Below are 18,900 nucleotides of genomic sequence, written 5' to 3'. Positions count from 1 at the left end.
AATCTACAAGCGCGCAGAATACCAATGTTGAAAGCTACGACTTGCCATGTGTGTAAATCAGTTTCAAAAAATATAAGACCCACCTGACTGCTTTTGACACGACAAATTAAGACATTAGACTAGCGATTGCATGTCCATAAACCTCACGACCTGTATACTAATAGTAGGAAGGGTAGTTAATGTCGATTTTCAAATTATTATATAAAATGAACTTAAATCTATGCGCTTACGATACAGACCAATTAGGTTATGATTGAGCCTCATTTTGTGAACCTCTACAATGACCGCGATTTCACGCTACATGTGAGGCCACTGCGTGGGTGGTATCATTTAGCGAGCTATCTTGTTGCCAAATAATTGCAGTCAATGACTATAAATTAATTAATCCTTACTCAAAACTATTGTTGAGAATGTACTATCATAATTATATTGTTAAAATGATTGCTGTTTGATATTGCTCTCGTGCTAAAGAAATTAATGTAAAAGAGCAAGATATTACTTACGCCCAGCACAAGATAAACTTTAGTTTGTCAGATATGAACAAAATATAAAGATATAAATAAAAAGATATACATATATATGAAAGATCAATGTAAGGCATAAATTTATCAACTCCTAAGCAATCGCGATTTATTATCGTACCAATACAAATTCTAAATGCATTTGTTATATATATATATATATATATATATATATATATATACCAACACAAACTGTAATCTTTCTTATTCTGTATTGGTCTTCAAAAATTCAACGAAACTACATTCTCTTTCACATACAATCCTCCTTAAAACCCTAAATCAAATTACTTTCTGTTTCTCTTATTACCTTCTCTGACTAGGTCCTTGTTTCGGATATATACTACTTGCAAGCTATATATATATATATATATATATATATATATATATATATATATATATATATATATATATATATATATATTATCACGTGACAACAAGTTGAAGTTGAAGAATGCTACCTACAAGCCAACAGCCGATTACATAATACACTGTGTCTGCATATTAACCAAGAGGGATTAAGGTAAGATATGGATGATATTTAATAAATAATGAACAACATTCTGTAAATATGGATGGTATATCAAACATATATGGAAACAAATATTTATGTTAATTATTTTAGTGTGGCGAACTTGATCATTGGTATAAACAAACAACGTAGTACAGTAAAATGGCGGATGACCTTCTCCAATGTCTAATGTACGAACCGAACCACACACACACACACATGAATGGGCTATTGTGTGGTTTATTAGCAGTGAAAATAATCTCACCCACAAAGTCTTGATTTTAATTATGCATTGCCGATTGATCAGTCGTTCGGCAGTCTCTCTCTCTCTCTCTCTCGCTCGCTCTCTCTCTCCCCCAACACACTATAAACAATCGCAATTATACAAATAAGAAAAGTTTACTTAAAGTATCGTCAACGTCTTCACTACTATATGTTGGTTCCCTTGTTACTGTGATCAATAGCATTGTTTGATTTACCCACACGCCACTTAGTTCCTCGTCATTGATCCGGACCCCTCGGAGCAGGATCTCCCCAGGTTATGTGCCAGCACGAATCGAACAAACTAATAAATCGGTTTCTTAACTTAAAACACCCCAAATCAAACACTTATTAATGACAAAAGGATGGTTGTAGAGTGTTGACACAACTTCTTGTTAAATGAAAAAGCTGGTTGTAGAATGTTGTCACAAAATCTAGTTGACTGACAACTATTTTGCTGATTTTTTGAACTGGTTCATATTTACCATTTACCTCCTTTGCCCTCATTAGCGACAGCAAAATTCCGGGTGCAATGCTAAAATATACACGTTATCCTTAAAATAATATGTACAACATTTCCCAAAAATAGTACGAAAAATTTATATTTCTGCTGTTTTGAGAAACTCGTTAATCTGAACAACAATGTGATGGAAAAAAGAGTAAATATCCACACATTTCCATCTGACTTATTGGTTAACTCTGCTCACTTTGACGCGTCTGTATGTAGGGTTAAGGGAGATAACTTTTCATGGCTAATAACAGTTTTTCACAATTTGTGTATTCTGCCTTGATATTCATTACCAATGATTCAATCACAAAGTAATGTGACCGAAATTGGTACGATATTTGAATAAAATTGTCAATCTTATCATATAGACTGATTCCATAGAATTTGCAGTAGAAGTTTGATAATGTTTCACTTAACAGTCTAAACCCATGCTGTCCTAAGTTTGATAATTACTGAAGGACCTAGCTTATGAAAATAGGATATGCACAAACATAAACATGTTGACGTATGTTAGAGTTTTACAGTGAGATATGCTTTGTAGGACAATGTGATGTAACCTAACAGGCTGTTTTCTAATGACATTAATCGTTACACGTTACGATTGTCCTGAAGAAAATAACATTACTTTAAATAATGCATAGTTCAACATAATTGAAAATGATTTCCTCTTTAATCTGGCGTATGTATGTATGTTTGTATGTATGCACGTACGTACGTACGTATGTATGTATGTATGTATGTATGTATGTATGTATGTATGTATGTATGTATGTATGTAGGCATGCAGGCATGCATGCAAGCATGGATGGATGGACAGGTCGTTGTTAACATTTCAACAATTAAATACAAGCTGCAAAAGTACTTCAAGGTATTTCCTTGTGTTACAAAGTTGCACGGGATGTAGGTAATAGAGCGCTTTTAGAAAAAAGAGCCCATTATATTTGTAATATATCTCTCGTCAATGTTACCTAAATCAAAGATCATTCTCTTGACTCTTCATTGCAATTAGGCAATTTAAAGAGTTTATTGTTATATCATTGGATTAACTCATCTGAACAACATATATCTTGTGAAAAATTTAAGGTGTTATAGAAAAGGCCACTTACATTTAAAACTGTGCTAATATGACTGAAACACGGGTATTCTCACATTCCAATATGTGTCAAAACCAACATTTTAGTTCCCGAAACGGATGATTATCAATTGTTCCACGGAACAAAACTTGTGAAAAGGTGCATCTTTACCGTACCCCCTGAGTGCTATAGAAATTGTCATAGTTTATATTAATAGGGCATGGATATACTCAGCAAAACAGGAGGGCCTATTGCTGCTCTAGTGCAATGGGCTATTACGTCTATGCTGACATTTACTATGTCGTTAGAAAAAGTGAGCATCATACATAATATACGTATTCCATTTTCCTTAACATCGAATTATGTTGTAAACGAAAGAAACTTCTATCGTTGAAGACTACAATAATTTCGAATTGTTGTCATAAGAAAGATTAAATAAAATTGAATTTTGCTTGTCAAAAGGAATTCTAAAGCAGTGAATAGATTAGATGTACATGTAAGGGTGTGTTTAATTTTTGGTAATTTCTACATCAGGAACGATTTAAATTTTATACCATGTATTTGATTCTGGATTGCCAGTGAATGTCAATTAAAACCATGTAAATCTATTCGTAGGCGGATCCATAAATATATTTTAAGATTGTTTAGAAGGAGCATAAACAAGCAGGCGGGACAGAACCCCAAGGTTCAAAGGTTGAAGTCACAGGAAGTTTCTGCCTTTAAAGCGTTTCAAGCATATATTTTATCTGTCTTACTGTAATGTTACTCTTGGAAGCGTACCCATTTGTTTACTGCCCTTTATCGATTTTAGGAGGGGGAGGAATCACTGAGACTCCGCCTCCATCACTATGGATCCACCATTAGCTACATCAATTATGGCATGATAGATTACGGGTGCATAATGACACCACAAATGTTAACTTACAGAGTATTCATCCGTATTTGTCGTGTAATTGTTATTTGTCAAAAGGAAAATGTGAACTAATGTGACACGTTCGGTTCGGGTTGAAAAATACATGTTTCGCACCCCTAAGTTCAAAAGCTGAGGTAAGAAATTGTTAAATGGTTGCTAAGGCTATGTAATTATTTAGCGACTTTTCTTTCCAGATAAATCGAAGACGTTGGATACCTGGCTAATAAACAGGGAGTGGTCTGATTTAATGATGTTTACTTCGATCAGTATTAGGTATGTATTTTAAACATTTGATACAAAGGATGCATTTTAAGACGATAACTATTTATTTTGAATATGTATATGTGTAATATGTTCTAAAGAGTTCTAGTATCGGAGATGTGCGAGGAGGTTCCAGTGTTAAAAACGTCTCATCTATTGTTTTCCATAGAAATGATTGTGCATCGAATCCGGGACGTCGTTTTCATTTTTCAAGTAAGTGAACACAAACTATAAAATTATACAGTTGGAGGCATGCGTACGTACCAGCACGGGTTGTTTACGAATGAAAAGTATTTCACATATAACGGCTTTAGTTTTGTTTAAGAAAAGTGCTTGTAGAAGTATTGCTTTTAGATTGTGCCGAAAGTATGGGAAAACTTTAATGGAGTGTTTTATTAGTATGGCCGCAAAACGATGCAGACCAGGGATTAAACATGCAGTGGGACACGTGAAAAGCAACTAAGTACCTAGTGGTGACTGGTGTGGTGTACATGAATCTCTCTCTCCGTTTCTCTCCGTCTTTTTTTCTCTCACTCCTATTTAAAACAAACAATTCTATTAATAAACGATTCAGAGCGATTTGAGAGTATCCACCAAATGAGTTTTTTTTTCTTCTATCGCGTTTGGAAAGGACATCATTTTGTTTTAAATCTTAGTGCGTTCTAAGCACTTACATCCACTCCAGAGGCCGCGAGTGACCGAGTGGTTTAAAGCGCTATCCATTACGGATCACTGCCATCTCACCTCTGTTTGCGTGGGTTCGAGTCAATGTGGGTATGTGAGAAAGCTTGCCAGTAGCTTCTCGTGGGTCGGTGGTTCTTTACGGGGTTTTCCTGGGTTCTTCCTCCACCATTAATACTGGCCGCCATGTATAGTCTATCGTGTGCTAAGAAATGGCTTTACACCTTACAGCTACAACAACAACAACAACCTCCACTCCAACCAGCTAAAGGCGTTAAACTCATCAGACGGAGACATTGTACATGTGCACAACGGACAATGTAAATAGCCAAAATCAGTTGATAACATTTGGAAGTTTGAGAGTTATGATGCATTATTCACGCATGCTTGCTGTTGCCGCTTTTGAAAACGTAGAGTCATGAAAAGTGTTCTTTAAGAAAGGGTACCTACGCTGCAGTTCTTTTATTCATCATTCCATATAAAACATGCAAATAAACTATGATTTGAAACAATTGACTAAACATCTTTTACAATGTGCTAATATCACTGGGGGAAAAAAGTTAAACATATCAAAAACCGCTCTCGGAGTTAAAAAAAAAAACCCACAGGTGTTCTAAAAATAATTGCATGTTCTCGGTCTGTTATCTCTCATTCTTTTATCTTTCATAGAATGAAAAAGAGAATCAGGACAATGTGTAGAAGGCATATGCATTTGAGACTTGGGTGATATGTCATCGCTCTTCGTGTGTGCAGGAAGTATTTTCTTTTTTGGCTTAAAAACGTCGTTATTACTGAAGATGAATTAGAAAAGAACAGGATACAAGTGTGTTTGATATGGGGGTGGGTAGTTGTTTCTATGACATTTCCCTTGAAAATCAACGATCGGCCCAATTTACTCTCTCTCTCTCTCTCTCTCCTAAATACAATCGCAATTATACAAATTAGGAAACATTACATAAAGTATCATTATTGTCTTCACAACTTTATGTTGGCGCAATTGTTCGTGCGATCAATAACATTGTTTGATTTACACATACGCCACTTAGTTCCTCATCGTCTGAACCGGATCTCCCCAGGTTAAGTGCCATCACGAATCGAACAAACTAATAAATCGGTTTCTTAACTTAAAACACCCCAAATCAAATACTTATTAATGAAGAAAGGATGGTTGTAGAGTGTTGTCACAACTTCTTGCTAAATGAAACAGCTGGTTTTAGAATGTTGTCACAAATTCTAGTTGACTGACAACTATTTTGCTGATTTGAACTGGTTCAAATTTACCATTACCCTCCTTTGCCCTCATTTGCGGCAGTAACAATCTGGGTTAAAATGCTAAACTATACACATGTTATCCTTAAAATATTATGTACAACATTTCTGAAAAATAATACGAAAAACCCATGCTGTCCTAAGTTTGATAATTACTGACGGACTTAGCTTATGAAGATAGGATATGTACTAACATTAACATGTTGACGTATCTTTGGTTTACAGTGATATATGCTTTGTAGGACAATGGGATGTAACATTACAGACTGTTTTCTAATGACTATAATCGGCACACCTTACGATTGTTCTGAAAAATCTTTTTAATTTCAAATTAGGAATATTTCACCATAATTGAAAATGATTTCGTCTTCTATCTGGCGTATGTATGTATGTATGTATTTATGCACGAAGGTATGGATGGATGGATGGATGGATGGACGGACAGGTCTTTGTTAACATTTCAACAATTAAATACAAGCGGCAAAAGTAGTATTCCTTGTGTTACACAGTTGTACGGGATGTAGGTAATAACGCGCTTTTAGAATAAAGAGCCCATTATATCTGGAATATATCTGTCGTCAATGTTACCTAAATCAAAGAACATTCTCTTCACTCTTCATCGCAATTAGGCAATTTAAAGAGGTTATTTTTATATCATTGGATTAACTCATCTGAGCAACATATATCTTGTAAAAAATTTAAGGTGTTATAGAAAAGGCCACTTACATTTAAACCTGTGCTAATATGACTGAAACACGGGTATTCTCACATTCCAAATGTGTCAAAACCATTTTAGTTCCCGAAACGGATGATTATCAATTGTTCCACGGAACAAAACTTGTGAAAAGGTGCATCTTTACCGTACTCCCTGAGTGCTATAGAAATTTTCAGTTTCAATTAATAGGGCATGGATTTATACTCAGCAAAACAGGAGGGCCTACTGTTGCTCTAGTGCAATGGGCTATTACGTTTATGCTGACATCTATTATGTCGTTAGAAAAAGTGAGCATCATACATAATATACGTATTCCCTTTTCCTTAAAATCGAATTATGTCGTAAACGAAAGAAACTTCGTTGAAGACTGCAATCATTTCGAACGGTTGTGATTATAAGAATGATTAAATAAAAGTGACTTTTGCTTGCCAAAAGCAATTTTAAAGCAAAGAATAGATTAGATGTATATGTAAGGGTGTATTTAATTTTTTTAATAATTTCTACATGAGGAACGATTTGAATTTCATGTCATGTATTTGATTCGGGAATGCGAGTGAATGTCAAATAAAATCATGTAAATCTATTCGTAGGCGGATCCATAAATATATTTTAAAATTGTTTAGAAAGAGGGTAAACAAGCAGGGGGGACAGAACCCCAAGGCTCAAAGGGTGAAGTTGCAGGAAGTTTCTGCCTTTGAAGCGTTTCAATGATATATCTGTCTTACTGTAAAGTTACTCTAGGAAGCCTACCGATTTGTTCACCGCCCGTGATCTTTTTTTAGGAGGCGGAGGAAGGCAGTCAGACTCCGCCTCCATCACCATGGATCCACCATTAGTTGCATTAATTATGTCATGAATAATTATGGGTGCACAATGAGAGGAGAAATGTTAACTTACAGAGTATTCATCCGTATTGGTCGTGTAATTGTTACATGTCAAAAGAAAAATGTGAACTGATGTGACAAGTTTGGTTTGAGTTGAAAAATACATGTTTCGCACTCTAAGTTCAAAAGCTGAGGTAATAAGAGGTTGCTAAGGCTGTGCAATTATTTAGCGACTTTTCTTTCCAGATAAATCGAAGACGTTGGATACCTGGCTAATGAACAGGTGTGGTCTGATTTAATGCTGATTACTTTGATCAGTATTAGGTATGTGTTTTAAACATTTGTTATAAAGGATGCACTTTAAGATGATAAATATTTATTTTGAATATGTATATGTGTAATATTTTCAGCAGAGTTCAAGAATTTTAGATGTTCGAGGAGGTTCTAGTGTTAAAAACATCTCATCTATTGTTCTCCATAGAAATGATTGTGTATCGAATGCGTGACGTCGTTTTCATTTTTCAAGTAAGTGAACATCAATTATAAAATTATACAGTTAGAGGCATGGATACATACCAGTACGGGTTGTTTACGAATGAGAAGTATTTCACATATCTCGGCTTTAGTTTTGTTTAAGAAAAGTGCTTGTAGAAGTATCGCTTTTAAGACTGTGCCGAAAGTATGGGAAAACTTTAATGGAGTGTTTTATTAGAATGGCCGCAAAACGATGCAGAACAGGCATTAAGCATGCAGTGGGACACGTGAAAGGAAACTACGCATCTAGGGGTGACTGGTGTGGAGTACATGAATCTCTATCTCTCTCCGTTTCTGTCCGTCTCACTCCTATTTAAAACAAACAGTTCTATTATAAAACGATTCAGAGCGATTTGAGAGTATCCACCAAACGAGTCGTTGTTCGGTCTTGTTTCGAAAGGACATATTTTGTTTAAATGCTTAGTGTGTTTTAAGCACTTACCTCCACTCCAACCAGTTTGATTTTCCTAATCAATCTTCATTTTCGAAGTTAGTGCCCTTTTATCCATGATAATCATTTTATTTAAACAATTTAATCAACTGAAGTATGATTTTAGTTTTTGTTTCCTACTAACTGCAGCTTGAGTGGAACAATAAAGAACAAATATATATTCAGGCATTTGTAGATAGTACACTAAAATGATTTTAACGAAGAGTCTCAGTTGAAAATATATGCTAGATTAAGACATTGTGTGCAAGTGCTTCAAAAAGGTGAGGTGATTGCCCTTAATATTGTTTGACAAAATTCAGTAAAACCTAGAAAACTCGCAAGCTCTCCATCACTTTTTAACGTTTCTCAGCTTAAGGCGTCAAACTCATCAGACGGAGACATTGTACATGTACACAACAGACAATGTAAATAGCCAAAATCAGTTGAAAACACTTGGAAGCTTGAGAGTTGTGATGCATTATTCAAGCATGCTTGCTCTTGCCGCTTTTGACAACGTAGAGTCATGAAAAGTGTTCTTAAAGAACGGGTACCTACGCTGCAGTTCTTTTATCATCATTCCATATACAAGATGCAAACTATGATTTGAAAAATTGACTAAACAGCTCTTTTCCAATGTGTTAATATCACTGGGGAAAAACAATTAATCATACCATAAAACCGCTCACGGAGTTAAAGGAAACCCATAGGTGTTCTAAAATAATTGCATGTTCTCGGTCTGTTATCTCTCATTCTTTTATCTTTCATATAATGAAAAAGAGATTTTCACAGGTCAGTTGTGTAAAAAGTATTCGATCGGACGATGTGTCGAAGGCATATGCACTTGAGACATTGGTGATACGCCCTCGCTGATCGTGTGTACAGGAAGTATTCTTTTTTGGCCTAAAAAAGTCGTTATTACTAAAGATGAATCAGAAAAGAACAATACACATGTGTGTTTGATATGGGGGTGGGTAGTTGTTTCTATGACATTTCCTTGAAAATGAACGATCGGCCCAATTTATACAAATTTACAAGACACGCCTGATTTAAGTTGAAAAATGACATGACTAGATTAGATTCCGTTTTATCAAACACTGTCCATCTTCTTAGTACAAAATTAATTCGTTTTCAAGCGGGCCATAGTTTTATCTGTGTACAAAGTAATGACCACGACTTGACCACATGCCGATTATTTAATTGCACTGACCATAAACTGTTAGGTTTCAAATGTATTGATAATGTTCCTAATATGATCAACGCTCAGATAATATAACGCTGTCACATGATTTACATTTTTTGAATGACGGAATGATTACATTTTTTTTAGGAAATAGAAAATAATCCAACAATGAAGTTCATAACGCAGTCACATAATTTACATTTTTCTGAATGACTAAAAAAAAATTCTTGTTTGGAAATAGAAAATATTCCAACATTGTAACTTATGCAGCACATAACGTTAATTAAACGAAAATTTATTAATAACCAGTGATTAAAAAATGGCTAAGGCTAATGAATAAAAAATCACATACGTCACATGTGTAACTTGTTGTCGCAATATTATTGTTATACAAATTGTCAATGGATGTTGTACATGTATAATTACCTCCCCTTGCTACTCTTACACGTACTTTCTTATGACAACTGACTGAAATATAATAAGTATTGCTGTTACATAAGTAACTTGTTGTAGACAATGTATGGCTTCCTACAATCCTCCAACTCCCAATCTGTCGCATGCCTGTCTGTCTGTTGCACTTTCCTGTACGTTAGATAGCTCAGAAAATATAGATTTAATCCAGACAAAATTTGACATTTTTATACCGTAAGAGGATCCAATAATCTGATAAGGTTCTGATGATACTCGTCTTATTTTGAGGGTGTTTTACACGTTTTGAACCTTATATATCACATTTTTTATACAAAAGTCTTGTTATTACTTTAAAGCAAAACTTGCTCGATGTAGATAAATGAAATATAGCATGAACATTTGTATGAATAAACCGATCGTACGATGTTCAGACAATTGAAATATTTATTGTTTATATTTTTACAATTTTATAAAACAATGTTTGAACGGAGGCATTTTTTAATATGTATATATGTTGCTGATGATCCTTGCTTCGGTCTAACAAACCCACAATTATAATTAGCTTCATTGTTTCTTTGAATGTAGTTTATATGGTGGTCCAATCTTCACAAAAATAATTTTTTTTAAGACGAACATTACGGCATGAAAGTAGAAAACAGTGGCGTCTTTAAGACTGAGGGGTAATAGAGAATATGCTAATAGCAGTTCCGTGATTATCAAAGAGGTTTGTTTCTTGCAACGAAACCTGGATTCTTATTGTACCAATTCAATCTTCTTTGTTACAACGCAATCAGTCTTATTACTTTTGTAATAACGTAACTGGTCCTCTTTTTTACTTTTTGTTTTCTTACTTTATATCAACTTAGTAACAACGCAACCTGTGTTCTCAACCACTTTCGGGTCATCAATCCTAATTCGGCAGTCATGCGCAGTAAATATTTTCACAAGGTCGACGGAAAGTGCAATGTGCTCAGTTAATCAAGGCTTTATTGGGTTAGCACCCCCAAAGGCAGCGCGCGATCTAAGACATTTTAAAGGCTTTGAAGTATTTTCAACAGTGCACATTGCTACCTCCTTTCAAGACGTATAAACAAGCATTTCGTTCAGAAACTGCGATCAAAATTTGCCTCAAACAGATACAATGCAATCTGGCGAAAATCAAAGCGTGCATCCGATATTATATTACGGCATTATTAATGAACGGCAACATAACAATTCGAATATGCTAACTAATACTCATATATCCATCCATCCATTTCAAAGTCACTCCCATAAATACAAGTTACATTTGCCAGTATTAAACAAAAAAACTTCCAAATGTTGCAATCGCAGCTACACTACACTCGCTGTAAGCTACATTCAGAGGAAACGGATGAGGACAGTGTCCCAGCCACTAAGGTTCTCACTCCGGTAAGCATTTCAAGCATTCACACTCTGCTGGTGAAATCACAACGTATATTGGATTTAAAACGTTTGGAGGATTCCATACATCCCGGGAAAGTACCATGTAATTCGTAATATTTCAGTTACATTAACAAACACTGTTTAGATTTAGAACAGAGAAATAACAGGTTTTATTTTTCCTGTTATATCGAAGTTATCGACTTCCACTTGCTTCAAAAAGAACCCTGGGAATTACAACACAAGTTGGATTATGAAGGTTTACATGATAAAATGTAGCTTTGGAATTTTTTTGAAATGTCACCCCGACAAACTCCCTCTGCGAAATTATTTAAACTTTTCTTGTATAAGCTGTCCAACGTATTAGTACTACGGGCTGGCTTCAAAGTACCAAACAGTTACTCGCCAAGTATAAAAAAGTGACAAGAAACGTTTGAATCTGATTTGCACAATAATGTCTGAGGCGAAAACGTGGTCGTCCAAGTAACATAAATAACTCGGCTTGTGTCACTGGATATGTTTATACCTCCACGGTGTTGCTAAAAGTTATGTGACACTACCAAACCACCCTGAGGGACATACGATGTTGAAAACCACCATGGGGTTGGAAATGAGGTTGTTCACTGTATGAACACCATACCGAGAAGTTAATACAAACTGACCTTTAAAAATTGGATAACCAGAAGAAGAAAGTGTAGAGGTGTACGGGAAGGTCACTGATAGGATTCATTGACGTACTGTTCACTAATTGAAGGTTTTGTTTTACTGTTGAAACACCCATCTTTTTTGCACAAGATTCCCTGCAAGTGCTGCGACACGTAATGCTAATGCAGGTGTTTGAATTGGGTTGGACATATGATTTCTTTTTCATGCCGGTATGGTGCAAAGAGATTTAAAAATTGCTGTCTGATGACATTGTTGCGAAAAGGAGAACATTTGAAATATTAATAGTTTGGATACGTCGCAGAATAATACATTTCAACTATACCCCGTGCTACACGTCGGAGTAACTAGAACAGTACGTTATGTCAAGCGACGATAAATTAATTTCCGATATTTCGATTGAATGTGCAAAATATGGGATGTTGGAATATTTATAGCCATAAGTATGGAAAGCGTTTTGGAAACATTTTAAGATGAATAAATATAGAGGACTGAATATATGAAACGTATGATTCTTTTCACATTATTGTTGTTGTGATTATAATTATTATTATTATTATTATTATTATTATTATTATTATTATTATTATTATTTTGCAGGTATCCAAATGTACGTAGAGAATAATGGAAGGAATCATTCCCGTGTATTATAGCGATGTATCTCTTAGATTATTCAATGTCCTGGACAAAGTGGGACTGAGGGAGGATATACGTTGGAAGAGGATAAACATGATATTTCATGCAGATGAGATTGAATCTGTGGTTTGTAATAAGCCTCATCATATCTTCGGCAGTCAAGCTGAGGCTACCACCACCCAAGGACTACAATCAGACATTGATGTCCTTTATTGTTTTTCCAACATCGGCGTTCTGCAGAGTATCCCGTCCTTGGAAACTTTTGAATCTACATATATCATGGTCAGTGATGCGAGAACTCCACCAGGGTATGTGAAATTACAAAGATTGGACAGAAATTCATTATTGCCAGTGTTCAATGCGGAAGATGAAGATCACTTATTGGATTCATTCGGTCGTTCTGTTTTATGCAGTCGTAATTTATGCTCCATTAGTGATGTTGGTGGTATGGAGCGGCATGGTCCAGCACATAAGACACAGCAAAAAAGCCTTTCAGTGGATGCTGTGATGGCATTGAGAGTCAGATCATGGCCTGCTCAAGCCTCTCATTGGGAAAACAGAATCAACAACTACCCATCTCGCGCAAATATAGCTCTTATCAAGCAGACTGGTGCTCTACTGGTTCCAGTTGGTCATCCACTCAGTCAAGAGAATCATCTGGAGTGGAGAATATCCATTTCATATGTGGAAAAAATTCTTGTCTGGCAATTCAACTCAACTCAATACAAATGCTATGTTTTGCTGAAAATGATCAAGAAAGATTTCGTGAAACCACTTTGTGGAGAAAAAGCTTTGTGCAGTTATCACTGTAAGACATGTGTATTCTATGCGTTAGAAACTACACCGTCTTCCCTGTGGCAACCCAAAAATCTGGTATTATGTGTTGATCTATGTTTGAGAACACTGTGCCAGTGGGTTAAAAATGGTTACTGCCCAAATTACTTTATACCAGGGGAGAATATTTTCCATGGTAAAGTGGATGGCCATATACAAGTTCAGTTGCTAGCTGTTCTACATGAACTCCTGAGACAGGAGGGAAAATATCTCGTCAGGCTGTCATGTGATAATATAGGTCATAGACTGACTCGTCTTTGTCAGACATCTCTAATCGATTCAGTGAATCAGGCGAACGATGGCGTGAAATCTATAGAGTTAGCAATTTTGGTTTTAATTGCTAGCATACACCGTTTTTGTATGAAATGTGCTTGCCTAGATCTGGTTAACAAAATTGCTTTGTGAAGAAATTATGTTGCACACATACAATGCGGACAGTATTTAAGATGTTCTGTTCCTCTAGTCTTGGTTCAGATCTGGCCTCCCAGTGTTTAGCACAGGAAGTAATTGACCAAGAAAGTCTTGATATTGCTCACGACCTTCTCGTGTTGAGCTGCTCGTCTGATGTGGCCTCTGGAAGACTGAAGCTGGCTACTTTTTATTTGATGCAGGACAATTTCATCATGGCAGAGAATGTTCTTCATCAGATTCAAGAGAACTATACTTACCTGGTCTCTGATTGCAACACTAATCCGCCAGAACAAGCTCTCTGTAAAATATTGGAGGACAAACTTTCAGCAGCCGAGTTTGTTAGACAATATGTTGCCTTTCCAGTATATTATTTTCCATCAGAGATTCATTGCATGCCTAAAGCATTAATTCTGCAGATGCTCGTATCAAGAGGTCCACACATAGTTGCTGGCTGCTATTCCCCGTGCGCTTATGTTGATTCAAAGTTTTTATTGCACTACCTTGAGTACCAGTGTTACTTCCGACAGTGCAAAACTTCTCACAAGAAGGCTGCCTTGGACAACATGCTGTGGGTCATATTTTACAAAGATCTTGGATGCAGAGACTCCGCTCTAAACCTGCTGGCATGTTGTTTGAAGCAGGAAGGTATGTATATGGACGCATGCAAAGTATTCTGCATATCGATGAGGTTAAACAGTGAACACTATGCTGCAATGTGGCAGGTAGCTTTCCTAATTAATGATGCTTTTCGGTTGCTGCGCCAGAGACAATGAACGAAAGGGACGTTACAGGAGAAAGAAAACATTAAACAAAGATACCTTTCCGTGCTAAATGTACCTAATGACAGTTGATAACGTTTGTATCTTTCTAATTTCAATCTGAGAACTATAACGGCTATGTGGTCTTAAAGTGATATAAAAGAGTAAGAAGCAATAAGCTTTGTAAAATTAAAACAATTTTCCTTGGATACAAAAGTCAAAATATTAAAACTTTATTATTGCGAATCAAATCACAGAATTACAGAAACAAGACCTAAGTATTAAAGTGTTGATTAAACATCTAGTGGACATCCTAATAACCCAAGGCTGATGGATTGGATGTCCTTTGGTGGCCATTGTAGTGGTGATGTGCCGAAAGTTTTTTTTGTTGGATCACACTACTACAATATCCTTACTTGAAATTTCAATATAAATTTAAGTCCCTATTTCCAACAGTGTTAGTTTGGTAAGATCTTTTCATTTCCTGTAATAATCAGTTTTTATACATATTTTTTCAACTGAACATTTATATTTTAAACTATCAGAGCACTTAAGATGTGTTTCCCGCTTTCTAACTTCTGTGGTCGTAGGTGAACTGGTCCACTTACTGTTTCACATGTTTATGCATGATGTCAAACACACTTTGTCTCTCTACATTGCCCTGTAGAGTTCCATTTTCTAGCTCGTGAACTTCTGAAAGTTGTTTACCCACTCTTTTTGTTTTTTTCCGACCATTGACGAAATGTGTTATCCATTTATCTATTCGGTCTGCTTAAAACTGTAGTAGTTTAATTTTGCAATCGGTACTTGTAACATAATTGAAACCGAGTGTAATTTGGACTAAATGAATGATACAAAAGCAATGTGTTTGAATGACGAGACGTGTGTTATGTACGATAAGATGATGGTGCAACAGTAATAAATGAAACACACTCTGCACAAATTCCGAACCACGCCGGGTGCGCTCTGGTTCAGCTTCCCACTTTGAATGAAACAAAACCTCATAAAATATCAGTTCCACTTTGGCACAACTTCCCAGATTTATACTGGCTCAACTTCACCCTCCACCAGTTTCTGTCTGGGGCAACATTACCTCCCACCAATTTCAGTTTGGCGCAACAACGCCTCCTAACAATTAGTCAGGTTCACCTACACCTCCCCCTCCACCAGTTTCAGCTACCAATAGATAGAACTGTCAACGTATAATACGAAGTACGCTATCACAGAAAAAACTCAAAATACTCAAATATATGTATATGAAATGAATCAATATCCACTCAGTGAAAAGGGCCCCCGAATGACCGAGTGGTCTACAGCGCTCTACGATACGGATCACTGCCATTTCATATCTGTCTGCTTGGGTTCGTGTCTACGAATCAGCCAATGTGGGTATGTGAGAAAGCTTTCCAGTAGCTTCTCGTGGGTCTGTGCTTCTTTCCAGGATTTTCCCGGGTTCTTCCTCCACCATTAATACTGGCCGCCATGTATAGCATATCGTGTGCTCAAAAATGGCGTTAAAGCCCACAACAACAACAACAACAACAACTCAATGAAAAGCATAAATGTACATGGGAATCAAAATTATTTTAACAGCTGTCAATTACCCCTATGGATGTAGTGTTGTGGTTCCAAACTGACACCCCGTGACAAGATCCAAGCGAAGATGTACCGCTTGTAGTAGAACCTTACTATTTATACTATATGAAAAAACAAGACGTTCAAGAACCAGAGGTAAAATACCCGTGCATGTCGAGAAACATAGGCATCTCGTTACGGGCGACCTACAGCGAGATGTACTCATTCAGTAACTATAATTCAAGGTAATAAAAACAAGCTATTCTAGTTAATGCTGTTCGCGTCGACAGTCAAATATACATTGTCATCGTTTAATGCAAAACCGATTTATTTTCTTGCCTTATTCCGTGACATTCGTTTTGTCCAAATTAGATCATAGGTTTTTTCAGGATTGAGAAAACTGCGATTAGGTTTTGGTAATATCGTATTTTCGTTTTGCATTGATAGCCAGTTTTATGCTTAATTACAAGCGTACAAGTTAACTTTTAGGGGATCTTTTGTGGAGAAACTCCTTTTGCTTCATGCTAGCAAATATTTACATTCTTGGTCGGTGCGTCGGTCTGCTATTTATTATTGTCTCCATAATGGTACAGATGTTTTTAGTAATGGAGATTGGTCTCTACGAGTTTCCATCTGCCGGATCCTTTCAGTGTTTTGGATACAAATTATTATTGTTTGTTACCAACTGAGTGGAATCGCTCCCGATCTCCTGATCGCATTCAGCAGATCCAATATTGTTGAGATTTAAACAAAATACATTTCACAGCCCAACGTGTCATCCCCGCAAGAGGTGATTTTTTTCTTTTCTTCCTCAGATGAGCCCCTCCATGAATAGTGAAAACATTACACTAGTTTATCAACTACCATAGGTTACATTAGAGAAAGTATTCCTTGAAAACTTGTCTAGACTAATGCTGAGCTAACTTATGGTCTGTTGTGTTAACTGTGAACAATCATCTAATTCTGGCATACAAAACAAAATGAACAGTACCTAAATTCCATTGCAAAATTATAGCCATGTATCCACTCTCCCTTCATGTTCCTTAGAAAGATTTATTGTACTGGACATTGTTATATTTATTGAGAAATTACTTGTAAAATAATTACTTATGAGCTAATTATTTCCAAGTTAAAGTCACTTCCTAAGTCTATTTCATGTAATTTAAACCTATTTAAAAGTCCAACAAATCTTGAAACAAATGACCACAAGTCATAAATGTTTAGCTTTGAAGGGAAACGTGCCATCTGTGATGTATTGTAACTCAACAAACACACCTTACGGTCAATAACGGGTTTCTTTGTTTCTCATACTTGATAGTATGAATGGAACATCCCCACTGGGTATAAGTGGTTAGTTAATATCTTTTTTAATGGGAAGTACAGCAGCTGAATGTAGTAGGAAATGTATATGTAACGCTCTGTCATAACTAAAAATAATTAAGTTTATCCAGAAAAGGTATATTCTCATTTAAGGCATATAGCTACAATAACATCTGAAATAATTAAAACTAGCAGCATAATATTACGGTTCTCCAAAGCAGTTGAGCCTCATTCATATTGTGCATCTCTACAATGACCGTGATTTATACATGTTGTTGTTGTTTTTGTTGTTGTTGTTGTTCTATGATTTAACGCCATTTTCAGCGCAAGATATGCTATAGCGGACAGTATAACTGGTGGAAGACGAACCACCGACGCACGAGAAGCTAATGGCTAGATTTTTCACGTACACACGTTAGCCAAGCCTGAGACTCAAACCCACGCAGACAGAGGTGAGATGTCAGTGATCAGGAACGGTGAGCTCGTTAGACCACTCGGTCACTCGGCGCCCTGATATATAACTAAAGGTGAGGCCACCGCGTTCAAGGTGTGACTGATCGTGTTGCCAATCAATTGTGGCTAACGATTAAAATGTATAAAGTATCTTTCCTTGGAACTATTATCGAGAATATACCGTATTACTATCAAATTGAGAAAGTTAAAATGATTGCTATTTAATGTTACTATCGTGTTAAATAAATTAAATTAAAAGAGAATGATACTATTTGCCGTAAGTACAACAAAAACCTTAGCATGACAAATATAAACATGAAATCCTTTATCCTTCAGTATGTTGTTCTTTCCAGCTTGGTCGGTGTACTTGTAAGTTTTGTCGTCATTATCCAAGAGAGAGAGAGAGAGAGAGAGAGAGAGAGAGAGAGATCTGTATTCATGACTGTAAAACTAACAAATTCACCAACACACAGACTATATATATATATATATATATATATATATATATATATATATATATATATATATATATATATATAGTCACAACTGTGTTGATTAATAATCAAAGCATTATTTGTCTCAAAAATATCAGGATGCTTTCGATCATTAAATGGCCACACCAGTTCTTTCAGCATCAGATTTCAGTCAATGATGTTAAATGTCTGTTGATGCAGGCGATGTTTGGTCTTGTAGAGTATTGATTCAAGAAGAAAACATTGGTTTGGATCATCCTATGTGCTATTTCCTAAACAAAGCAGGT

The 18,900-nt window shown here is 36.0% G+C and overlaps 1 pseudogene across 1 annotated transcript; it reads left to right on the top strand.

Moving 5' to 3' along the window:
• The first annotated feature begins 954 nt into the window (after window positions 1-954).
• On the top strand, window positions 955-18,657 carry LOC149790112 (uncharacterized; annotated as a pseudogene). Its single transcript, XR_016423795.1, has 4 exons — window positions 955-1,041; window positions 3,979-4,057; window positions 7,781-7,858; window positions 12,754-18,657. The product of XR_016423795.1 is annotated as an uncharacterized LOC149790112 (transcript).
• Window positions 18,658-18,900: the final 243 nt, after the last annotated feature.

The sequence above is a fragment of the Sinohyriopsis cumingii genome, chromosome 10 (genome assembly GCF_028554795.1).
Source record: "Sinohyriopsis cumingii isolate HCF-2022 chromosome 10, ASM2855479v2, whole genome shotgun sequence".
NCBI lineage: Eukaryota > Metazoa > Mollusca > Bivalvia > Unionida > Unionidae > Sinohyriopsis > Sinohyriopsis cumingii.
Note: the sequence above shows the minus strand (reverse complement) of the source record. Positions and strands in the feature narration are given on the sequence as shown.